We start from the raw sequence: 25,931 nt of genomic DNA, 5'->3' as shown, positions 1-25,931 counted from the left end.
TGAAGCGCAAAGCGGAGAAAAGTCCCCGTGTGACTGCTGAGGAACTGAAAAAAGATTTGTCAGATGTGGGTACTGAAGTTTTAGCTCAGACAATAAGGCGCACACTGCGTAATGAAGGCCTCCATGCCAGAACTCCCAGGCGCACCCCCTTGCTGTCTCCAAAGAATAAGAAGAGTCGACTGCAGTATGCCAAAAGTCATGTGGACAAACCACAAAAGTTTTGGGATAGTGTTCTGTGGACTGATGAAACAAAATTAGAACTGTTTGGGCCCATGGATCAACGCTATGTTTGGAGGAGGAAGAGCAAGGCCTATGAAGAAAAGAACACCTTGGCTACTGTGAAGCATGGCGGGGGGTCAATCATGCTTTGGGGCTGTTTTGCTTCTACAGGTACAGAGAAGCTTCAGCGTGTGCAAGGTACCATGAATTCTCTTCAGTACCAGGAGATATTGGATGAAAATGTGATGCAGTCCGTCACAAACCTGTGGCTTGGGAGACGTTGGACCTTTCAACAGGACAATGATCCCAAGCATACCTCAAAGTCCACTAGAGCATGGTTGCAGATTAAAGGCTGGAACATTTTGAAGTGGCCATCGCAGTCACCAGACTTAAATCCGATTGAGAACCTCTGGTGGGACTTAAAGAAAGCAGTTGCAGCGCGCAAGCCTAAGAATGTGACTGAACTGGAGGCTTTTGCCCATGAAGAATGGGCGAAGATACCCGTAGATCGCTGCAAGACACTTGTGTCAAGCTATACTTCACGTTTAAAAGCTGTTATAACTGGAAAAGGATGTTGTACTAAGTACTAAGATTGAATGTCACTTGGGGGTTGAATAAAACTGATAATGATGTGAGCACAGAAAAGACATTTGTGGTTATTTCATTATAAATGTTATGTTATATTTGTCTGACTTACAAGTGCCTCTTTGATTTAATTGTAAACAAGATGACTGAAATGATCAAAATCAATGTCAAACTGGCCAAAACACTAAATTTCAGTGGGGGTTGAATAATTTAGTCTAACACTAATATAAGGGCTCATGCACACGGCCATTGCCTGGCCAGTCCCGTTTTGTGGCCCGCAATCTGCAATCTGGATGATACAGTGCGGAACGGACGCACGGATTGGAAGCCCACATAAGCACTTCGGAGTGCTTCCATGGGTTTTCTGTCCGTGCCTTTGCACCACAAAAAATCAAGTGAATGTCTGCAGACAGTGGGCACACAGTCGGTGCTCGTGGCTTGCGGACCACAATTTGCGGTCCACATCATGTGCCCAGCCGTCACACGTTCATGTACTTGAGCCCTAAGTCAATGGAATCCTTCAGGATTTGCTGGAATTCATTTAAAACCAAATCGATCAATGAATCACATGAATCCACCATAAATCACATTTTCATGTTAAACATTTTTTTAGGAATTCTTAGAGATTTAAAGAAATTACATGTCACTATATTAAAGTAAATACAATCCTGCAGCTTTTACACTGGCCACTAGGCTGAAAATATGCTTGAATTCCTGTGTTTTGAGAGCAGCTACATGGGCCACAGGCACAATGGACAGGAGGGAACACTTTTCTAGGTATGCTCTACGACATGTGCAGAGGTCAGGAGGGAGCTAATATGCTGTTATATCACCTAGTTGAATGGTGGATCCTGTGTTATCTATTCAGAGGTATTACTTGTCATTGTAATTCAACTTAAGGTGAAAATTATAATAGCTACTGAAAAGTTTAGTGTACAGAACAGGAAATCATGACTATAAGACCTATTACAAATTAGATCTAGTAGACCAGTGTTTCCCAATCAGTGTGCCTCCAGCTGTTGCAAAACTACACCTCCCAGCATGCCCGCACAGCCAAATGCAGTCCGGGCATGCTGGGAGTTGTAGTTTTGCAACAGCTGGAGGCACGCTGGTTGGGAAACACTTTAGTAGACAGTGTGAAATTTGCAAGATTATATACATTTTTAACAGTGATAATGACATGAAAAATGATTACAACAATCATCAAAAATTCTAAAGAAAATGTATGTTTTCTAAGCCTTTAAATACTCACCTCTTGATAGGTCATCAATATCTAATTGGTGAGGGTCCGGCAGCCGCGGCCTTCACTCAGCTTTTCCTAGGCCAGTGTTGACACATTCAGTCACGTGGCCTAGGCATAGCTCAGCCCCAGAGAAGTGAATTGGGCTGAGCTGTGATACCAAGCACAGCCACTATATAATGTACAGCCCTGTGCTTGGCGAGGACTGAGAAGGCTGTGGATCTCACAGGAGCGCCGGTACCTTCTCAAAGATCTGATTGGCCGGGGTCCTGGGTGTTGAACTCCCACCGATCAGATACCGATGCCCTATACTGAGAATAGGTCATCGGTATTACAGTCTTAGAAAACCCATTTAAGGGTGCCTTCACATGTGGGAGATTTTGTTGCAGAAAATTTTGCAGCTGAAAATCGGTTCCATTTAACTGAATCCGGTTTCCAGAAACCCATGTGCATCTCGTCAAAACGGCTCCATTGAGATGAATGGAAATGATTTTCAGTCGAATAAATTTCTGCAACAAAATCTGCCGTGTGTGAAGGCACCCTAACACAAAAAAGCAATTTAAGCAATAGGTCAAATTCTGATGCCACATTCCATTTATGAACAGAAGCTATGATAGTACAGGGAACAGATACAACAGAAGAAAGTGCCTTCCCCACTGTAATGTAAGACTAAGGTTGAAAAGCTACTTTGCAGCAACTTTTACATTTTTCGCCTGTATTTTTAAATAAAACAATCTATAGAAATGAATGGAATTCGTTACCAAGGCCTTTGGTGCAATCAGAAGTTGCACAAATTGTGCAATTCAAAGCCTTTCCTTAGGAGCTTTAGTTGTGTGACCAAACAATAAGCCCTAGCCTTAGTGTCGTCATAATTAATGAAAGTGAATAATCAAATACATTTTCTTATTATATTTAAAATCTGAAACTCACAAGATATAATCCTTTATTGATAAAGGTTCATTGGCATCCTCCAGCTATGTCCTGAGGTCATGTGATGTCCCTGACACTGGGAGCATCAGGTCCTTCCAGGTCTTTACATTATTAATAAGTGAATACTGTAATAGACCTACCTTCCAGGGCTGCAGTCAAGTTCTGCTGTATGCGGACGGCTGCCCTGAAGTTTGTAGTACTTTAAGTATTGAAAACATAATAAAGGCAGTAATAAGAGCAATGGAGTGTAAGGCGGCCCGCTAGATATGGGCTCACCTGGAACTTTCCCAGTGGAGTCTATAGCCAATCCGCACCTCCCTATAATAAAGTCACCAGTAAGAGATTCAAGAGACTTTAATAAGAGTGTAGACAGAGGGACATTGCTTACAACATTATTTAACTGATTCACAGATATCTGGAAAAATTATCTGTACTGTGAAAAGATGTACTGTACTACAGCTCCTATTATGCATTCAAGCAAAAAAAGGCATTTTAAGAAGGAGTGTGCCCTCCTGGTCACTGCACCAGCCCTAGGGAGCAATGGCTTGGGGAATGCCACTGTGACACATTCTCTAGTCGAGGCCACTACATCTCCCATCCTCCACCCTGGCCCCCTACATTACCCAAGTATTAAGTATCCAGTTATGCTATTTATGCTGTGCCCAGGATAAAAATTCCCCCATTATGCCTCAGCAATACCCCCTATAGTGCCCAAAAGTAATGTCCTCCACAGTGCTCCCCCAAGTAGTATTTCCCCCCACAGTGCCACCACAGTAGTAATGTGCTACACAGTGCCCCACTAGTAGAAATGTCCCCAAGTGACCAGGATAGGTGAAAACAATTCTCACCAAGTCCTGTTCCCCACTGTCTGTGATGCAGACCTCTTCTGGCATACAGCCTGTTAATTAAATAATGCTGGGAGCATCAGATTATACCACCAATACTCAACCGGTGGCTGTAGTTAGAGTGCAACCTAGGCACATGCCCTTAGGTGCCTTATTTAAATGTGGCCCTAAATGAGGCTCACAATCTAGATTCCCTATTAGTATGTCTTTGTAAATATTAATTATCCTCCCACGGTCCAAACAGATCTGCTGAACTGAGTAGCGGTGCTGTGCTGGGAACATGGATGCTTTTGAAGAATTTAGTCCAACAGTGGCCTCCACTGATGAGTCAAATTGAGGAGGTGGCCTCAGGTGGTGCTCTGCTAAAATGTAATTGAACTCAGAGTAGCAAAGCTGCATATATAATAGTTTTTATTAATCTCTTTCAGTCTATCTCACCTCATTCATTGTTTAGTTATCTTCCTTGCTCATCATCGAATGGATTAACCCCTTCAAAGCGACAGCCAGTTTGGACCAAATGGCGGAGCCCCATTTCTCAAATCAGACATGTGTCAGTTTATCTGATAACTTTGGAACGCTTTTACTTATCCAAGCCATTCTGAGATTGTTTTCTCGTGACACATCATACTTCATGTTAGTGGTGAATTTGAGTTGATACGTTTTATCTCTATTTATAAAAACATTCAAAGTTTGCTGAAGATTTGGAAAAATTAGCTATTTTAAAAATTAGAATTTCTCAGTTTTTAAGACAGTGATACTTCATAAAATCGTTATTACTTTACATTCCCCATATGTCTACTTTATGTTTGCATCATTTTGTAAATGTCATGTTACTTTTTCAGGAAGTTAGAAGGCTTAGAAGTTTAATAGCAAATTTTGAAATTTTCAAGAAAATTGCCAAAGCCCACTTTAAGGAGCAATTCAGTTAGGCCTCATGCACACTACCGTTGTTTGGGTCCGCATCCGAGCCGCCGTTTTGGCGGCTCGGATGCGGACCCATTCACTTCAATGGGGCCGCAAAAGATGCGGACAGTACTCCGTGTGCTGTCTGCATCCCTTGGCTCCATTCCGTGGCCCCGCTAAAAAAATATAACATGTCTTATTCTTGTCCGCGCTTTGCGGACAAGAATAGGCATTTATATTGCCGGCAACTGTTCCGTTCCGCAAATTGCGGAAGGCAACACGGGCGGCTTCCGTTTTTTGCAGATCCGTGGTTTGCGGACCACAAAAAACGGCACTGTCGTGTGCATGAGGCCTTATAAAGTCACATTGTGAGGCTTACATAGCAGAAACCACCCATAAATGACATTTTAGAAACACCCCTCAAGTTATTCGAAACAGATTTTACAAACTTTGTTAACCCTTTAGCGGTCTTTTTGATCACTTTTATACAATTTTTTTGTGGAGGTGAAGTGGTTAAAAATGGCAATTCTGTCAGTGGTTTTTCATTTTTATTTTTTATGGGATTCCTCCTAAATAAATATGCTCCCTATCTAACCTTTCTAATTCGCCTCTCCCCCTATCTGACCACAACCTACTCACCTTCTCTTCATTGGTCTCTTCTGCTGCTCCCCTGGTCCACACACTAGCACACCCCTGCAGGAACCTTAAACATCTCGACTTTCGCTTGCTTTCTGACTCTCCTCTCACACTCTCTACCATCTGTTCCCTCCAAGACCCAGATGCTGCTACCACCCTATATAACACCACAATAAGTACAGCTCTGGACACTGTTACCCCCGTCACACACAACAAAACCAGAAAAAATTAACAGACAACCCTGGCACACCAACCTGACCAAAAAACTCAGACAAGCTTCCAGGGCTGCTGAGCGGCGATGGAAGAAATCCCATTCAAAAGATCATTTCACCGCACACAAGCAATCCCTCCTCATATTACAATCCTCACTCGCTGATGCAAAACAGGCCTACTTCTCATCTATCATATCTTCCCTGGCCCATAGCCCTAAACAACTTTTTAGCATTTTTAACTCCCTTCTCCGTCCCCCAGCACCCCCACCCTCTCCTCTCTTCTCAACTGAGGACTTTGCCAAATATTTCAAACAAAAGATAGTCAACATCAGAGAAAGCTTCACTACACAGTCCCCACAGACCCTCTACACAACGGCTCGGTCCTCTTCTCACAAAACCCGCTTCTCCACCATTACAGAAGAAAAACTCTCCACTCTATTATCCAGATCACATCTCACCACCTGTGCACTTGACCCAATCCCATCCCACCTCATCTCCAACCTCACCACAGTGTTTATCCCAGCCCTAACTCATCTCTTCAACCTATCATTAACCTCTGGTGTCTTCCCCTCTGCTTTTAAACACGCTACCATTACACCCATCCTCAAAAACCCTTCACTTGACCCATCTTCTTTGTCCAGTTATCGCCCCATATCACTTCTTCCGTATGCCTCAAAGCTACTTGAACAACATGTCCATTCTGAACTGTCCTCTCACCTCTCCTCCTGCTCCCTCTTTGACCGCCTACAATCTGGCTTCCGACCCCGCCACTCGACTGAGACTGCCCTCACCAAAGTCACCAACGACCTACTGACAGCCAAAACCAAGAAACAATACTCTGTCCTCCTTCTCCTTGACCTGTCCTCTGCCTTCGACACTGTTGACCACTCCCTTCTGTTGCAAACTCTCTCATCTCTTGGCATCACTGACCTGGCCCTCTCCTGGATCACATCATACCTCACAGACCGGACATTTAGCGTCTCCCACTCCCGCACCACCTCCTCGTCTCATTCCCTCTCTGTTGGTGTCCCGCAAGGCTCTGTCCTAGGACCCCTGCTCTTCTCTATCTACACTTTTGGCCTGGGACAGCTCATAGAGTCCCATGGCTTTCAGTATCACTCCTACGCTGACGACACACAAATCTACCTCTCTGGTCCAGACATCACCACCTTACTATCAAGAATCCCACAATGTCTATCTTCTATATCATCCTTCTTCTCCTCTCGCTTTCTAAAACTTAACATGGATAAAACAGAATTCATCCTCTTTCCCCCATCTTGCTCAACCCCCCCAACAGACCTATCTATCACGATCAATGGCTGCACACTCTCTCCGGTCAACAAAGTCCGCTGCCTTGGAGTGACCTTGGATTCTGCCCTCTCCTTCAGACCGCACATCCAAGCCCTTTCCACCACCTGCCGCCTCCAACTAAAAAACATCTCTCGCATCCGTGCTTTCCTTAACTTTGAATCTGCAAAAATGCTTGTACATGCCCTCATCATCTCCCGCCTAGACTACTGTAACACTCTCCTCTGTGGCCTTCCATCTAGCACTCTCGCACCCCTCCAATCTATCCTCAACTCTGCTGCCCGACTACTCCACCTCTCACCCTATTACTCCTCTGCCTCTCCCCTCTGCCAATCTCTTCACTGGCTCCCCATTGCCCATAGAATTCACTTCAAAGTACTAACAAATACATACAAGGCCGTCCATAACCTTTCCCCTCCCTACATCTCTGAGCTACTTCCACCCCCACACGCACTATCCGATCTTCACAAGACCTCCTTCTCTCCTCTTATCTAGGGATGAGCGAACCCGAACTGTATAGTTCGGGTTCGTACCGAATTTTGGGGTGACACGGACCCGAACCCGAACATTTTCGTAAAAGTCCGGGTTCGGGTTCGGTGCTCGGCGTTTTCTTGGCGCTTTTTGAAAGGCTGCAAAGCAGCCAATCAATAAGTGTCATACTACTTGCCCCAAGAGGCCATCACAGCCTTGCCTACTATTGGCATGGCTGTGATTGGCCAGTGCAGCATGTGACCCAGCCTCTATATAAGCTTGGGTCACGTAGCGCTGCACGTCACTCTGCTGATTCAAGCATAGGGAGAGGTTGCAGCTGCGACGTTAGGGCGAGATTAGGCAGATTAACTCCTCCAAAAGACTTCATTCTGTGATCGATCTGCAGCTGTGGATCATTGAAGTGCTAATATCGACTTGCTCACTTTTTTGAGGCTGCCCAGAGCGTTTTTAGATCACTTTTTTCTGGGGTGATCGGCGGCCATTTTGTGACTTGTGGTGCCCTAGCACAAGCTATCACCAAGTGTATTTAACCATCAATAGTGTGGTTATTTTGTGCTATATCCTACATCAGCTGCAGGCTGAGCCTGTGTCACCGAAGTGCATTTAACCATCAACAGTCTGGTTATTTTTTGGCCATATACTACATCTGGTGCAGGCTGAGCCTGTGTCACCCAAGTGCATTTAACCATCAATAGTGTGGTTATTTTTTGGCCATATACTACATCAGGGGCAAGTTGAGCCTGTCACCCAGCGCCTAAAAAATAGACCTGACATTTCTATTCAACCAAATCTGTACTGTTTTAGCTGGTCAAGTTATTTGTAGTGACCGTAAAAGCACACTTTTTGTTAAGGGTTGAAAAACTATTCCCAAATTTGCCATTCTCAAAATAACTAGTTTCTGGTATATGAGGCCTACTTAAAATCTATCCCAAAAAGGATATCTTACATTGAAGGTGCTGATAGTGTCATTCAGAAAAACCTAAGACACACGCTACCGTGCAGATAGAAGTCTGATTCTGTGTTTAAACCTATACCTGTCACACAGCGCAAAAAAAAAACAGGCCTGACATTTCTATTCAACCAAATCTGTACTGTTTTAGCTGGTCAAGTTATTTGTAGTGACCGTAAAAGCACACTTTTTGTTAAGGGTTGAAAAACTATTCCCAAATTTGCCATTCTCAAAATAACTAGTTTCTGGTATATGAGGCCTACTTGAAATCTATCCCAAAAAGGATATCTTACATTGAAGGTGCTGATAGTGTCATTCATAAAAATCTAAGACATACGCTACCGTGCAGATAGAAGTCTAATTCTGTGATTAAACCTAAACAGGCCTGACATTTCTATTCAACCAAATCTGTACTGTTTTAGATGGTCAAGTTATTTGTGGTGACCGTAAAAGCACACTTTTTGTTCTGGGTTGAAAAACTATTCCCAAATTTGCCATTCTCAAAATTGTGGTGAACGGGAACAATGAGGAAAACATCTAATAAGGGACGCGTACGCGGACGTGGACATGGTCGTGGTGGTGTTAGTGGATCCTCTGGTGCTGGGAGAGGACGTGGCCGTTCTGCCACAGCCACACGTCCTAGTGAACCAACTACCTCAGGTCCCAGTAGCCAGCAGAATTTACAGCGATATTTAGTGGGGCCCAATGCCGTTTTAAGGATGGTAAGGCCTGGGCAGGTACAGGCATTAGTCAATTGGGTGGCCGACAGTGGATCCAGCACGTTCACATTATCTCCCACCCAGTCTTCTGCAGAAAGCGCACAGATGGCGCATGAAAACCAAGCCCATCGGTCTGTCACATCACCCCCATGCATATCAGGGAAACTGTCTGAGCCTCAAGTTATGCAGCAGTCTCTTATGCTGTTTGAAGACTCTGCTGCCAGGGTTTCCCAAGGGCATCCACCTAGCCCTTCCCCAGGGGTGGAAGAGATAGAATGCACTAACGCACAACCACTTATTTTTCCTGATGATGAGGACATGGGAATACCACCTCAGCACGTCTCTGATGATGACGAAACACAGGTGCCAACTGCTGCGTCTTTCTGCAGTGTGCAGACTGAACAGGAGGTCAGGGATCAAGACTGGGTGTTAGCAGGAGGCAACATTTCACTAACATGGTGGAACAGTACCTGTGCACACCCCTCCACGTACTGACTGATGGTTCGGCCCCATTCAACTTCTGGGTCTCCAAATTGTCCACGTGGCCAGAGCTAGCCTTTTATGCCTTGGAGGTGCTGGCCTGCCCGGCGGCCAGCGTTTTGTCTGAACGTGTATTCAGCACGGCAGGGGGCGTCATTACAGACAAACGCAGCCGCCTGTCTACAGCCAATGTGGACAAGCTGACGTTCATAAAAATGAACCAGGCATGGATCCCACAGGACCTGTCCATCCCTTGTGCAGATTAGATATTAACTACCTCCCCTTAACAATATATTATTCTACTCCAGGGCACTTCCTCATTCAATACTATTTTTAATTTCATTTTACCATTATATTGCGGGGCAACCCAAAGTTGAATGAACCTCTCCTCTGTCTGGGTGCCGGGGCCTAAATGTGTGACAGTGGCCTGTTCCAGTGGTGGGTGACGTGAAGCCTGATTCTCTGCTATGACATGAAGACAGATTCTGTGCTGACATGAAGCCAGATTCTCTGTTACGCGACCTCTCTCCTCTGCCTGGGTGCCTGGGCCTAAATGTGTGACAGTGGCCTGTTCCAGTGGTGGGTGACGTGAAGCCTGATTCTCTGCTATGACATGAAGACAGATTCTGTGCTGACATGAAGCCAGATTCTCTGTTACGCGACCTCTCTCCTCTGCCTGGGTGCCTGGGCCTAAATATGTGACAGTGGCCTGTTCCAGTGGTGGGTGACGTGAAGCCTGATTCTCTGCTATGACATGAAGACAGATTCTGTGCTGACATAAGGCCAGATTCTCTGTTACGGGACCTCTCTCCTCTGCCTGGATGCCTGGGCCTAAATGTGTGACAGTGGCCTGTTCCAGTGGTGGGTGACGTGAAGCCTGATTCTCTGCTATGACATGAAGACAGATTCTGTGCTGACATGAAGCCAGATTCTCTGTTACGCGACCTCTCTCCTCTGCCTGGGTGCCTGGGCCTAAATATGTGACAGTGGCCTGTTCCAGTGGTTGGTGACGTGAAGCCTGATTCTCTGCTATGACATGAAGACAGATTCTGTGCTGACATAAGGCCAGATTCTCTGTTACGGGACCTCTCTCCTCTGCCTGGGTGCCTGGGCCTAAATGTGTGACAGTGGCCTGTTCCAGTGGTGGGTGACGTGAAGCCTGATTCTCTGCTATGACATGAAGACTGATTCTGCGCTGACATAAGGCCAGATTCTCTGTTATGGGACCTCTCTCCTCTGCCTGGGTGCCTGGGCCTAAATGTGTGACAGTGGCCTCTTCCAGTGGTGGGTGACGTGAAGCCTGATTCTCTGCTATGACATGAAGACAGATTCTGTGCTGACATGAAGCCAGATTCTCTGTTAGGCGACCTCTCTCCTCTGCCTGGGTGCCTGGGCCTAAATGTGTGACAGTGGCCTGTTCCAGTGGTGGGTGACGTGAAGCCTGATTCTCTGCTATGACATGAAGACTGATTCTGCGCTGACATAAGGCCATATTCTCTGTTATGGGACCTCTCTCCTCTGCCTGGGTGCCTGGGCCTAAATGTGTGACAGTGGCCTGTTCCAGTGGTGGGTGACGTGAAGCCTGATTCTCTGCTATGACATGAAGACAGATTCTGTGCTGACATGAAGCCAGATTCTCTGTTACGCGACCTCTCTCCTCTGCCTGGGTGCCTGGGCCTAAATATGTGACAGTGGCCTGTTCCAGTGGTTGGTGACGTGAAGCCTGATTCTCTGCTATGACATGAAGACAGATTCTGTGCTGACATAAGGCCAGATTCTCTGTTACGGGACCTCTCTCCTCTGCCTGGGTGCCTGGGCCTAAATGTGTGACAGTGGCCTGTTCCAGTGGTGGGTGACGTGAAGCCTGATTCTCTGCTATGACATGAAGACTGATTCTGCGCTGACATAAGGCCAGATTCTCTGTTATGGGACCTCTCTCCTCTGCCTGGGTGCCTGGGCCTAAATGTGTGACAGTGGCCTCTTCCAGTGGTGGGTGACGTGAAGCCTGATTCTCTGCTATGACATGAAGACAGATTCTGTGCTGACATGAAGCCAGATTCTCTGTTACGCGACCTCTCTCCTCTGCCTGGGTGCCTGGGCCTAAATGTGTGACAGTGGCCTGTTCCAGTGGTGGGTGACGTGAAGCCTGATTCTCTGCTATGACATGAAGACTTATTCTGCGCTGACATAAGGCCATATTCTCTGTTATGGGACCTCTCTCCTCTGCCTGGGTGCCTGGGCCTAAATGTGTGACAGTGGCCTGTTCCAGTGGTGGGTGACGTGAAGCCTGATTCTCTGCTATGACATGAAGACAGATTCTGTGCTGACATGAAGCCAGATTCTCTGTTACGCGACCTCTCTCCTCTGCCTGGGTGCCTGGGCCTAAATATGTGACAGTGGCCTGTTCCAGTGGTGGGTGACGTGAAGCCTGATTCTCTGCTATGACATGAAGACAGATTCTGTGCTGACATAAGGCCAGATTCTCTGTTACGGGACCTCTCTCCTCTGCCTGGGTGCCTGGGCCTAAATGTGTGACAGTGGCCTGTTCCAGTGGTGGGTGACGTGAAGCCTGATTCTCTGCTATGACATGAAGACTGATTCTGCGCTGACATAAGGCCAGATTCTCTGTTATGGGACCTCTCTCCTCTGCCTGGGCCTAAATGTGTGACAGTGGCCTCTTCCAGTGGTGGGTGACGTGAAGCCTGATTCTCTGCTATGACATGAAGACAGATTCTGTGCTGACATGAAGCCAGATTCTCTGTTACGCGACCTCTCTCCTCTGCCTGGGTGCCTGGGCCTAAATGTGTGACAGTGGCCTGTTCCAGTGGTGGGTGACGTGAAGCCTGATTCTCTGCTATGACATGAAGACTGATTCTGCGCTGACATAAGGCCATATTCTCTGTTATGGGACCTCTCTCCTCTGCCTGGGTGCCTGGGCCTAAATGTGTGACAGTGGCCTGTTCCAGTGGTGGGTGACGTGAAGCCTGATTCTCTGCTATAACATGAAGACAGATTCTGTGCTAACATAAGGCCAGATTCTCTGTTACGGGACCTCTCTCCTCTGCCTGGGTGCCTGGGCCTAAATGTGTGACAGTGGCCTGTTCCAGTGGTGGGTGATGTGAAGCCTGATTCTCTGCTATGACATGAAGACAGATTCTGTGCTGACATAAGGCCAGATTCTCTGTTACGAGACCTCTCTCCTCTGCCTGGGTGCCTGGGCCTAAATATGTGACAGTTGCCTGTTCCAGTGGTGGGTGACGTGAAGCCTGATTCTCTGCTATGACATGAAGACAGATTCTGCGCTGACATAAGGCCAGATTCTCTGTTACGGGACCTCTCTCCTCTGTCTGGGTGCCGGGGCCTAAATATGTGACAGTGGCCTGTTCCAGTGGTGGGTGACATGAAGCCAGATTCTCTGCTATGGCATGAAGAGACTGATTCTCTGCTGACATGAAGCCAGATTCTTTGCTATGGCATGAAGAGACTGATTCTCTGCTGACGTGAAGCCAGATTCTCTGCTATGGGACCTCTGTCCAATTGATATTGGGTCATTTTTATTTTTTTTATTTTTATTTTAATTCATTTCCCTATCCACATTTGTTTGCAGGGGATTTACCTACATGTTGCTGCCTTTTGCAGCCCTCTCCCGTGCATCCCCCATACTCTGGAACTCGCTACCCCAACATATCAGACTCTCACCCACAGTGGAAGCCTTCAAAAGAAACCTGAAAACCTACCTCTTTAGACAAGTCTACAACCAGTGACCCTGCTGCCTCCATACCGCCATGACCAACTTCACCCGCACCTACTGTGTCCTTCTCCCATACCATGTAGATTGTAAGCCCTCACGGGCAGGGCCCTCTCTCCTTCTGTACCAGTTTGTAACTCGTCTTGTTTATGATTAGTGCAATTGTCTGTATTATGTATGTATACCCCTTATCATATGTAAAGCGCTATGGAATGAATGGCGCTTTAATAATAAATCATATTAATAATAAATATGATATGATAATTTTATTCTGTGGGTAGATACGGTTATGGCGATACCAAATTTATATAGGTTTTTTATGTTTTACTACTTTTTCAGCATAAAATCACAAAATGATATTTTGCATTGTCATTTACAAAAGTCAATAACTTTTTTTTAACTTTTTCACCAGTGTAGATGTGTGTGGGCTTGTTTTTTGCGGGACGGGCTGTAGTTGTCATTTATATAATTTTGGGATACATGTCTTTTTGATCACTTTTTACTACTGTACATTTTTTGTGGCGGTGAATTGGGTAAAAGTGGCAATTGTGTCAATGTTTTTTATTTTTGCAGTGAATATGATATGAGAATTTTATTCTGTGGGTTGATACGGTTATGGTGATACCAAATTTATATTTTTTTATGTTTTACAACTTTTTCAGCATAAAATCAGTTTTGTGTTCAAAATAAATTATATTTTGCATCGTCATATGCTAAAGTACATAACTTTTTTATTTTTTCACTAATGTAGCTGTGTGGGGGCTTGTTTTTTGGCCGGGCTGTAGTTTTTATTGGTATCATTTTGGAGTACATTTGACTTTTTGATCACTTGTTATTTTTTTTTTTGGAGGTCAGGTGACAAAAACAGCAATTACATCATTGTTTTTTACAGTATTTTTTATTGGCGCTCACCGCGCGGGATTGGTAACATGATACTTTTATAGATCAGGTCATTTTTAATTTTCTCATTTTTAAAAAAAATTTTTTTTTTAAATCCTTTTTTTATATTTTTTGGTTTTTTACAATCAAAACCCATTAAGATCTTGAAGATCCAGTGGGCCTGATGGCTATACAGTGCATTGCAATAGTCATCTAGTCCTCAGGGTCTGATCAGCCTTAGGTACATGGTAGCCCAGACGCCTTTGTAAGGCACCCGGTTGCCATGGTAATCATCGGGCTGCTGCCATTGCAGCAGCAGCGGCCCGATGGAGAGAGAGGGAGTTCCCTCCATCTTATCCCCATGGATGCCGCGGTTGGCTACTGACCGCAGCATCTATGGGGTTAAACGGTAGAGATCAGTGCCAGCACCGATTTCAGCTACTGAAGCAGAGTGTCAGCTTTAAGTTACAGCTGACACTCTCTGCTGATGGTAGCGGCTGCGTTCCTGAGCCACTGCCATCACATACATGGAGAGCCGCGGAGGCACACAGGGGGTCTTACCTGATTTCAGGCTGTGATCTCTAGCGTGGAAATCACAGCCTGAAATGGACATTTTCACACTGAAATGCTCTGATTGGATAGTCTGCAGAGACTAACCAGTCGGAGTGCTTGTCAGCAAGGCACCACTCTGATAGGTCCCTTGCTGGCTTCTCCGGTGTTTCTGGGGCTGTGACTAGTGTCACAGCCCCAGTAAGCAGTTTGGACGTGACTGTATGTCCAAATGCGCTAAGTTACTTGCGATTTGGACATACAGTTACGTCCAAATGCGTGACGGGGATGATTGTGATAGAGCTATGTCTATATAATAAGAAGGGTGGGGAGTAACTAGTGGATTTGCAGCCCTTGATTAAGCCAAATAGGGAAACTGGCCAGGCCAGTTGGACTGCATGTTTTATACAACGACTTTTAGTGATTTTTATCTTGTGAGTATAAACAATAAAAATAAAAGTAAGTAACATCGAGATTCTACACAAGTTCTCTGCATGCTGTCTCCTTGTTACTCACTTAGGTTAATTTGTTGAGTGACTAAAGATTATCTGTGCAAGGGTGAAAGTGTCCTGAGCAGTGATCTGACATCTTGGCAGCCAAACAAAATGTTACTTCACCTTCAGAAGAGGGACAATTAGTTACTGGTAATTTGATTTTCCTATAGCCTCCACAGCGGCAAGGTACTACCAGGAGTAGAGATGAGCGAATTTCATATTTTGAAATTCATTCACGCTTTGTCTACTGGTAAAAGGTGAATTGCGCTATGGATTACGTTACCACGGACCATAACGCAATTCTATGATGGGATGCATAACAGAATGCCTTTAGAGACATTCCGTTATTCATTCCGTCATAATAGAAGTCTATAGGCTGCATAATGGATCTGTCCCGTTTCCGTTATGCAGGAGAGTCCTCTCCTGCATAACGGAAATCGGACGGATCCGTTATGCAGGCCATAGACATCTATTGTGACGGAATGAATAACTGAATGCCTCTAAAGCAGGCATGCTCAACCTGCGGCCCTCCAGCTGTTGTAAAACTCCAACTCCCACAATGCCCTGTTGTAGGCTGATAGCTGTAGGCTGTTCGGGCATGCTGGGAGTTGTAATTTTGCAACAGCTGGAGGGCCGCAGGTTGAGCATGCCTGCTCTAAAGGCATTCCGTTATGTATTCCGTCATAGAATTGTGCTATGGTCTGTGGTAATGGAATCCATAACGCAATTCACCTTTTACCAGTAAACGAATTACAAACAATTTTCATAACCGGAAATTTGCTCATCTCTAACCAGGAGGGTTACCCCGCCTCCCTAGGGACAGGAAACAACTTGGAGATCTTTAAATAGCCCCCTCCCCTACCTGCTTCAGTTAATAACTGAGAAACTCTGAAATGGATGCAACAAAACTGTTATTTTATATCTTCAAACAACAGAAAAAGTAAACAACATAGGCGCCATTGTGGCTACATAAGTGTGTGTGTGGGGGGGGGGAAATTATGTGCCGCAGTGGAGGCTAGAGGAAAATCTAATTACCGGTAAGTAATTTTTATCCTTTCCAGTCGCTTCCAAAGCGGCACGGTACTACCAGGAGGAATAACATAGATACAAATAAACAATTAGGCTGGGTTCACACGGGCGAGATTTCCGCGCGGGTGCAATGCGGTATGTGAACGTATTGCACCCGCACTGAATCCCGACCCATTCATTTCAATGGGGCTGTTTAGATGAGCAGCATCACTTATGCGTTGCGTGAAAATCGCAGCATGCTCTATATTCTGAGTTTTTCACGCAACGCAGGCCCCATAGAAGTGAATGGGGTTGCGTGAAAATCGCAAGCATCCGCAAGCAAGTGCGGATGCGGTGCGATTTTCACGCACGGTTGCTAGGAGACGATTGGGATGGAGACCCGATCATTATTATTTTGCCTTATAACATGGTTATAAGGGAAATAATAGCATTCTGTTTACAGAATGCATAGTAAAACAGCGCTGGAGGGGTTAAAAAAATAAAAAATAATTTAACTCACCTTAGTCCACTTGATCGCAGCCCGGCATCTCCTTCTGTCTCCTTTGTTGAATAGGACCTGTGGTGAGCAGTAATCACAGGAACAGGACCTTTGATGATGTCACTCCGGTCATCACATGGTACGTCACATGATCTTTTACCATGGTGATGGATCATGTGATGACCGGAGTGATGTCATCAAAGGTCCTGTTCCTGTAATTAATGCTCACCACAGGTCCTATTCAACAAAGGAGACAGAAGGAGATGCCGGGCCGCGATCAAGTGGACTAAGGTGAGTTAAATTATTATTATTTTTTTAACCCCTCCAGCGCGGTTTTACTATGCATTCTGTATTCAGAATGCTATTATTTTCCCTTATAACCATGTTATAAGGGAAAATAATACAATCTACAGAACACCGATCCCAGAAGTTCGGGTTTGGGTACCAAACATGCACGATTATTGTCACGCGAGTGCAAAACGCATTACAATGTTTTGCACTCGCGCTGAAAAATCGCGGGTGTTCCCGCAACGCACCCGCACATTTTCCCGCAACGCCCGTGTAAACCCAGCCTTAGGGTGAGAGCACTGCAGATAACACTCTGAAAAGGATAAGTCCCGATGCTTGATAACGTCTAACTTGTAATGCCTAAAAAAGGTGGAAGGTGAAAAAGGTGGAAGGCGAAGACCAGGTGGCTGCCTGGCATATCTGTTCCAAAGGGACATGAGCTGATTCTGCCCATAAGGCTGCAACTGAACGAGTTGAAAGGACTTTGAGACCCTCAGGGGGCTTGATGTCATTATAGTTGTAACAAAATACGATCACTGATCTGATCCACCTCCCAATGGATGTTTTACTTGCTGCTCACACTTACTGGGTCCTGTAAATTGAACAAAGAGTTGGCCCGTCTTTCTACAAGTTCTGGTTGCTTCAAGGTAGGCCAATACACATCTGCGAACATCTAGTTTATGGAATCGCATTTCCTCCTGCGAGCCTGATAGAGGACGGAACGATGGCAGCGATACATCCTGTACACAGTAAAATTTTGAAATGACCTTGGGCAGAAAAGAGGGAGAATGTTTACAAACTATTCTGTTATCTCTTATATGGTTAGGTAGGGAGGTCTACACGAGAACGCCTGTATTTCTCCCACTCTCCTGGCTGTTGTAATCGCTACCAGGAACACTGTTTTAAAGGAGAGCATTTTTAAGGGGATCTCAGATAATGACTCAAAGGGGGGTCCTGTTAAGGCCTCCTGCACACGAACGTATTTTGTTTCCATGTCCGTCCGTTTTGCGGTTAGGATGCGGACCCATTCATTTCTAATGGGTCTGCAAAAAATGCGGACAGCACACCGTGTGCTGTCCACATCAGCATGTCCATTCCGTAGCCCCGCAAAAAAAAAAATAGAACATGTCCTATTCTTGTCCGTTTTAGGCATTGTTACAAATGGATTCGCCCCAAAAAAAAGATGGCATACGGATGTCATCCGTTTTTTTTTGCGGATCCGCAGTTTGCGGACCGCAAAACACATATGGTCGTGTGCATGCAGCCTAAGGCAGATAATACTAAATTTAGGTCTCAGGGAGTTACTGTAGGCCTAACTATAGGTTGATTTCTCCGTGCCCCCTTAATAAATCTTTTTATAAGCTCAAAATCTGGCAACTTAGTATCTAAAAAGGCACTCAAGGCAGCAATATGGACTTTAATGGTACAGGATCCAGAAATCCCCTGCTGACAGGCTAAGTAGCAGTGGGAACCATGATCTTCTTTGCCAAAAAGGAGCAATTAGGATTAGTCTGGCTTTTTCCTCTAATACCTTTGTCAATGTTCTCAGAATCTGTGAGAAGGGGGTAAAGCATACAAGATCTCCTCTGGTCGGGGGTGGGAGAACGCATCTACAAACAGTGAGTGGTCTTTGTAGGACAGGGAACAAAACCTTTCTGTTTGCTTATTCTGCAGAGTTGCAAAAAGGTCTAGTTATGGTACAGACCATCTTTCAGTTATTTGGATAAAAATCTGACGGTTCAGACTCCATTCTCCCTCTTTTAATATATCTCTGCTCAAAAAATCTGCCACTCTGTTGTCCTTTCCTTTTATATGAACCGCTGAAATAAACGCAAGATTTTTCTGTGCCCAGCAAAAGATTTGGACCTCCTTGTTTGTTTAAGTAAGTAACTGTAGTGATGTTGTCTGACAAGTTCTTTACATCTTTTAGTGTTATAATGCCGATAGTTAGATTGGAGGAGGCCTGACTTAATTCCTGACTCCATCTTCCTTGTACTACTGATAGATCTGAATGATCATCTCAACCAGTTTTGCTGGCGTCTGTTGTCAGAATTCTTGACGCCAACATACCCCCTTGGATAGGTTATTTTTGCAAAGCCACCATATTAGCGAAACCCTCACCTAATGAGGTATTCTCACCTTCCTCTCTAAAGAGAACATGCACCTGTCCAAGCTTTGTAACATGAAGGCTTGTAGGATTCTGGGGTGTGCTTGTGTAGTGTCCCACTATGTAAATGTGGGCACTACTCAAGGGTCAATTGGGTCACGTTGTTCTCCACCTCCTGTGGAACATGGTCATTGTATTTTATATTGCATTTTAATGTATATTGTCATGCTATTTATGTTATCTACTGTGTACCAGGCCTGTTAGGGGTGTATTTTCTCCTCCTAGACAGTAGAGGGAGCTAGGGAACCCCGTAGTATAAAGAGAAGAGGTTGCCTCCTGAGAAACCAAGTTCCTGTAAGAGTACAGAGCAGAGCCAAGTTTATTCCAGACAAACTGAGAGCTGAAGGGCAGAAGGATCTATTTAAAGCAAGGAGACATATACCTGAGGAATTTTTCCCTAACCAAGGATAAAGCCAGCAATAGGGCATACGGGCCTTGGGATAAAGACAGACAGGATTCTGAGGAAAAGTGCAGCCTGATCTGTAAGTGTTTAACCCTCTGAGTATCTTGCAAGAACATTGTGTCTGAAATGTATGGTAGCCGTCATGGCACTTAACAGGTAGAATTTAGTGTTAGGAACCCGTCTAAACAGAGATCGCCTTGACGTGCGGCAGACGGGCTCAAATAATTTTGTACAAAACGATTTGCCAAGTATCTCTCACTTATAGTGTAGCACTTGTAATTATTATGCAATTTTGTACTCTATATTGCAGTGAGTTGTCGCATTGCATGTTTTGTCTTTAACCCCTTAAGGACATAGGACGTACCGGTACGCCCTATTTCCCGAGTCCTTAAGGACACAGGACGTACCGGTACGTCCTGACTTAAAATCTGTATTCCGGCGCCCGAGGGGTTAAACGGAACGGGATTTCGGCTGAAATCCTTCAGCCGGCATCCTGTGACAACGCCAGGGGGGGTCATGTGACCCCCCCGTGTCGGCGATCGCAGCAAACCGCAGGTCAATTCAGACCTGCGGTTTGCTGCGCTTTTTGCAGTTTCTGATCCCCGCGGTCCCTGACCGCGGCGATCAGAAACTTTAGAGTGGCTAAAATCTATATTTTTCACCCCCCCCCCTGCGCCCCTGCACGATTTGATGCCGGCGGGTGGTTCGGGGGGGGTGTCGCATGCGGTGGGGGCGTTGCGGGAGGCGGGCGGTGCGGCAGGCGGGATCGCGATCCCCCGCCCGCCTCCCCATGAATGATCGTTGGCTTCTAGTGGGTATACCAGGGTGCCAGCACATTGCTGGCACCCTGGTATAAACGGCTGACATCTGTGCAGATGTCAGCCGTTTAACCCTTTCCATACCGCGGTCCGTACGGTAGCCATAGTTTTTTCAGTTTTTGGGCGGCACTGGATCTTCAAGAACCAAGCGGGTCTGGGTCAAAAAAATGTAAAAAAAAGTGAAAAAAGTTAAGATAAAAAAAAATAACATTTATCACTGAATAAAAATTAAAAAAATAAAATAAACTACACATATTAGGTATCGCCGCGTCCGTAACGACCTGATCTATAAAATGGTCATGTTACTTTCCCCGCACGGTGAACGCCATAAAAATAAAAAAATAAAAACTATGAGAAAATTGAAATTTTGCCCACCTTACTTCCCAAAAAAGGTAATAAAAGTGATCAAAAAAGTCGCATGTACGCCAAAATAGTACCAATCAAACCGTCATCTCATCCCGCAAAAAATGAGACCCTACTCAAGATAATCGCCCAAAAGCTGAAAAAACTATGGCTCTTAGACTATGGAAACACTAAAACATGATTTTTTTTTTGTTTCAAAAATGAAATCATTGTGTAAAACTTACATAAATAAAAAAAAAGTATACATATTAGATATCGCCGCGTCCGTATCGACCGGCTCTATAAAAATATCACATGACCTAACCCCTCAGATGACCACCGTAAAAAAAAAAAAAAAAAAACAGTGTAAAAAAAAGCCATTTTTTGCCATCTTATGTCACAAAAAGTGTAATAGCAAGCGATCAAAAAGTCATATGCACCCCAAAATAGTGCCAATCAAACCGTCATCTCATCCCGCAAAAAATGAGACCCTACTCAAGATAATCGCCCAAAAACTGAAAAAACTATGGCTCTTAGACTATGGAGACACTAAAACATTTTTTTGGTTTTAAAAATGAAGTTATTGTATAAAACTTACATAAATAAAAAAAATGTATACATATATTAGGTACCGCCGCATCCGTGACAACCTGCTCTATAAAATTACCACATGATCTAACCTGTCAGATGAATGTTGTAAATAACAAAAAAAAAAAACGTGCCAAAAAAGCTATTTCTTGTTACCTTGCTGCACAAAAAGTGTAATATAGAGCAACCAAAAATCATATGTACCCTAAACTAGTACCAACAAAACTGCCACCCTATCCCGTAGTTTCTAAAATGGAGTCACTTTTTTGGAGTTTCCACTCTAGGGGTGCATCAGGGGGGCTTCAAATGGGACATGGTGTCAAAAAAACAGTCCAGCAAAACCTGCCTTCCAAAAACCGTATGGCATTCCTTTCCTTCTGCGCCCTGCCGTGTGCCCGTACAGCGGTTTACGAACACATATGGGGTGTTTCTGTAAACTACAGAATCAGGGCCATAAATAATGAGTTTTGTTTGGCTGTTAACCCTTGCTTTGTAACTGGAAAAAAAATATTAAAATGTAAAATCTGCCAAAAATTTGAAATTTTGAAATTGTGTCTCTATTTTCCATTAAATCTTGTGCAACACCTAAAGGGTTAACAACGTTTGTAAAATCAGTTTTGAATACCTTGAAGGGTGTAGTTTCTTAGATGGGGTCACTTTTATGGAGTTTCTACTCTAGGGGTGCATCAGGGGGGCTTCAAATGGGACATGGTGTCAAAAAAACAGTCCAGCAAAATCAGCCTTCCAAAAACCAAACGGCGCACCTTTCACTCTGCGCCCCGCTGTGTGGCCGTACAGTAGTTTACGGCCACATATGGGGTGTTTATGTAAACAGCAGAGTCAGGGCAATAAAGATACAGTCTTGTTTGGCTGTTAACCCTTGCTTTGTTAGTGGAAAAAATGGGTTAAAATTGAAAATTAGGCAAAAAAATGAAATTCTCAAATTTCATCCCCATTTGCCAATAACTCTTGTGCAACACCTAAAGGGTTAACGACGTATGTAAAATCAGTTTTGAATACCTTGAGGGGTGTAGTTTCTTAGATAGGGTCACTTTTAGGGAGTTTCTCCTCTAGGGGTGCATCAGGGGGCTTCAAATGGGACATGGTGTCAAAAAACCAGTCCATAAAAATCAGCCCTCCAAAAACAAAACGGCGCACCTTTCACTCTACGCCCTACTGTGTGCCCGTACAGTAGTTTACGGCCACATATGGGGTGTTTCTGTAAACGGCAGAGTCAGGGCAATAAAGATACAATCTTGTTTGGCTGTTAACCCTTGCTTTGTTAGTGGAAAAAATGTGTTAAAATGAAAAATTTGACAAAAAAATTAAATTCTCAAATTTCCTCCCCATTTGCCAATAACTCTTGTGCAACACCTAAAGGGTTAATAATGTATGCAAAATCAGTTTTGAATACCTTGAGGGGTGTAGTTTCTTAGATGGGGTCATTTTTGGGTGGTTTCTATTATGTAAGCCTCGCAAATCGACTTCAGACCTGAACTGGTCCCTAAAAATTGAGTTTTTGTAAATTTCTGAAAAATTTCAAGATTTGCTTCTAAACTTCTAAGCCTTATAACATCCCCAAAAAATAAAATATCATTCCCAAAACAATTCAAACATGAAGTAGACATATGGGGAATGTAAAGTCATCACAATTTTTTGGGGTATTACTATGTATTACAGAAGTAGAGAAACTGAAACTTTGAAATTTGCAAATTTTTCCAAATTTTTGGTAAATTAGGTATTTTTTTGTGCAAAAAAAAATAATTTTTTTGACTTCATTTTACCAGTGTCATGAAGTACAATATGTGACGAAAAAACAATCTCAGAACGGCCTGGATAAGTCAAAGCGTTTTAAAGTTATTAGCACTTAAAGTGACAATGGTCAGATTTCCAAAAAATGGCCTGGTCCTTAAGGTGAAAATGAGCCCGGTCCTTAAGGGGTTAAATGTTGTTCCCTGCCGTAGCAATGTGCTCCTGCGGTTTGTTGTGCTGACTGACCCCCTTTTTTGTCTTTCTTTGCAGTTTATACTGGAGGTGTGGCTGCCTCCTCAGTCATGCACTCCTGACCACCTTGTCTGCCCTATTGGCTGATTTTAATTAGTGTGAGTATATAGTCAGGCCTGCTCCCCCTCACTCACTGTAGCCATTGGCACCAGGAGTGAGATAGTTTGTGGACTCTCACTGCAGTCCTTGGTAGCCATTTGGCGCTGGGGGTGTTGTGGAGTGGGCCTGCATGCATGTTGGTACCTGCACTCATTGGTTACAGTGGAGGCCATTTTGGCACCCAAATAGACAGTTATATAAGCAGACCCAGCATGCATGTGGAACCTACAATCCCTGAAATGTATGGTAGCCGTCATGGCACTTAACAGGTAGAATTTAGTGTTAAGAACCCGTCTAAACAGAGATCGCCTTGACATGCGGCAGACGGGCTCCAATAATTTTGTACAAAACGATTTGTCAAGTATCTCTCACTTATAGTGTAGCACTTGTGATTATTATGCAATTTTGTACTCTATATTGCAGTGAGTTGTCGCATTGCATGTTTTGGCTTTTAAAGAACATTGTGCCTGCCAATTAATGTAAAGCCTGCATGTTACTACTTCTTACATATGGAACTTTGACCAAAGACTGTAAATAGTAAACTGTTCAGTAAAAGAAAGTTTTGGTTCACTGCAATTTGTGTTCCTCAATTATTACTACAAGAAAATCGGTGTGCCACCGTTACCGGCACTGGAGTCACAAACTTAAAGGGATCTTGCCACTGGCACATTAAACCTGCAACACCCAGGGCACCTCACCTACCACCTGTACTGGTCCCTATACACAGAGAGTGCCCCAGAGGATCCATGTGCCAGCCTCTCCATCACTGCTGTATGCCTGCCCAGGGTATATAAAAACTGTGAGTACCAAAGACACCCTCGGTTGTTAACTACCCTTGTGACCTCACCAATCGCCTCACCCTGTCGGGCTGCGTACTGCACTTGGGCCCACGTTACTGCTGGGATTGCAGAGGACATGAGGCTCAGGACCCTCCTTAGGAATCGAATAGATGCTTTTCTTGCTTTCCAAAGAAGAGATATTTCCTGGATGATTTGTAATTGTTTCTCTTCTGGAAGAAACGATTTCATTGTCTGCAAGTCTAGCAGCACTCCTAGAAACACTTTGCTTTTGTCGGGTCTTAAGTAGAGTTGAGCGAACCCGAACTGTAAAGTTCAGGTTCGTACTGAACTTTAGGTTTTTCGGCACCTGTACCCGAACATTTACGTAAAAGTTCGGGTTTGGGTTCGGTGTTCGGCGCTTTCTAGGCGCTTTTTGAAAGGCTGCACAACAGCTAATCAACAAGCGTCATACTACTTGCCCCAAAAGGCCATCACAGCCATGCCTACTATTGGTATGGCTGTGATTGGCCAACTGCAGCATGTTACCCAGCCTCTATTTAAGCTGGAGTCACGTAGCGCCGCCCGTCACTCTGCTCGGATTAGTGTAGGGAGAGGCTGCAGCTGCTGTGAGGGAGAGATCAGTGAGCAATCTTATCAAGAACTGGTTTATGTACTCAGCGATCTACAGAAAAAGTGTTTTGTGGGTGCAGTGCACAATTTTTTTAAGCCTGCCCTGAGCCAACTACTGCTGAAAACAAACTTTTTTTTTCTTCAGTTAGTCAATATCAATACATGATCGGCAGCCATTTATTGCAACGATAGTGCACCAGCACAGGCTATCTGCAAATCCAGAAATACAGCTTTGGCATACTGGGGTGAAAAAAGCCTCTGATATACTGCACATCTCGGATTAGACAAGCATAAGTGACTGTCACATTTAGGACAGAAATACAGCTTTTTGGTTAGGGTGAAAAATCCCTCTAATATACTGCACATCTGGGATTAGACAAGCATAAGTGACTGTCACATTCAGGACAGAAATACAGCTTTTTTGTTAGGGTGAAAAAACCCTCTAATATACTGCACATCTGGGATTACACGTGCATAAGTCACTGTCACATTTAGGACAGAAATACAGCTTTTTGGTTAGGGTGAAAAAAAACCTCTAATATACTGCACATCTGGGATTAGACAAGCATAAGTGACTGGCACATTTAGGACAGAAATATAGCTTTTTCGTTAGTGTGAAAAAAAACTCTAATATACTGCACATCTGGGATTAAACAAGCATAAGTGACTGTCACATTTAGGACAGAAATACAGCTTTTTGGTTAGGGTGAAAAAACCCTTTAATATACTGCACATCTGGGATTACACGTGCATAAGTGACTGTCACATTTAGGCCATAAATACGGCTTTGGCATACTGGGGTAAAAAGAGTCTCATATACTGCACATCTAGGATTACACGTGCATAAGTGACTGTCACATAAAGGACAGAAATACAGCTTTTTAGTTAGGGTGAAAAAAACCTCTAATATACTGCACATCTGGGATTAGACAAGCATAAGTGACTGTCACATTTAGGCCATAAATACGGCTTTGGCATACTGGGGTCAAAAAAGCCTCTAATATATTGCACATCTGGGATTACATGTGCATAAGTGACTGTCACATTTAGGCCATAAATACAGCTTTGGCATACTGGGGCGAAAAAAGCCTCTGATATACTGCACATCTGCGATTAGA

The 25,931-nt window shown here is 44.4% G+C and overlaps 1 protein-coding gene across 1 annotated transcript in view; it reads right to left on the bottom strand.

The window, feature by feature from the left end:
• RECK (reversion inducing cysteine rich protein with kazal motifs) overlaps positions 1-25,931 on the bottom strand; it is a 1,014,637-nt gene that overhangs the window by 704,443 nt on the left and 284,263 nt on the right. The gene's annotated exons all lie outside the window — the stretch shown is intronic.

This window comes from Bufo bufo, chromosome 5, assembly GCF_905171765.1.
Source record: "Bufo bufo chromosome 5, aBufBuf1.1, whole genome shotgun sequence".
Lineage (NCBI taxonomy): Eukaryota > Metazoa > Chordata > Amphibia > Anura > Bufonidae > Bufo > Bufo bufo.
Note: the sequence above shows the minus strand (reverse complement) of the source record. Positions and strands in the feature narration are given on the sequence as shown.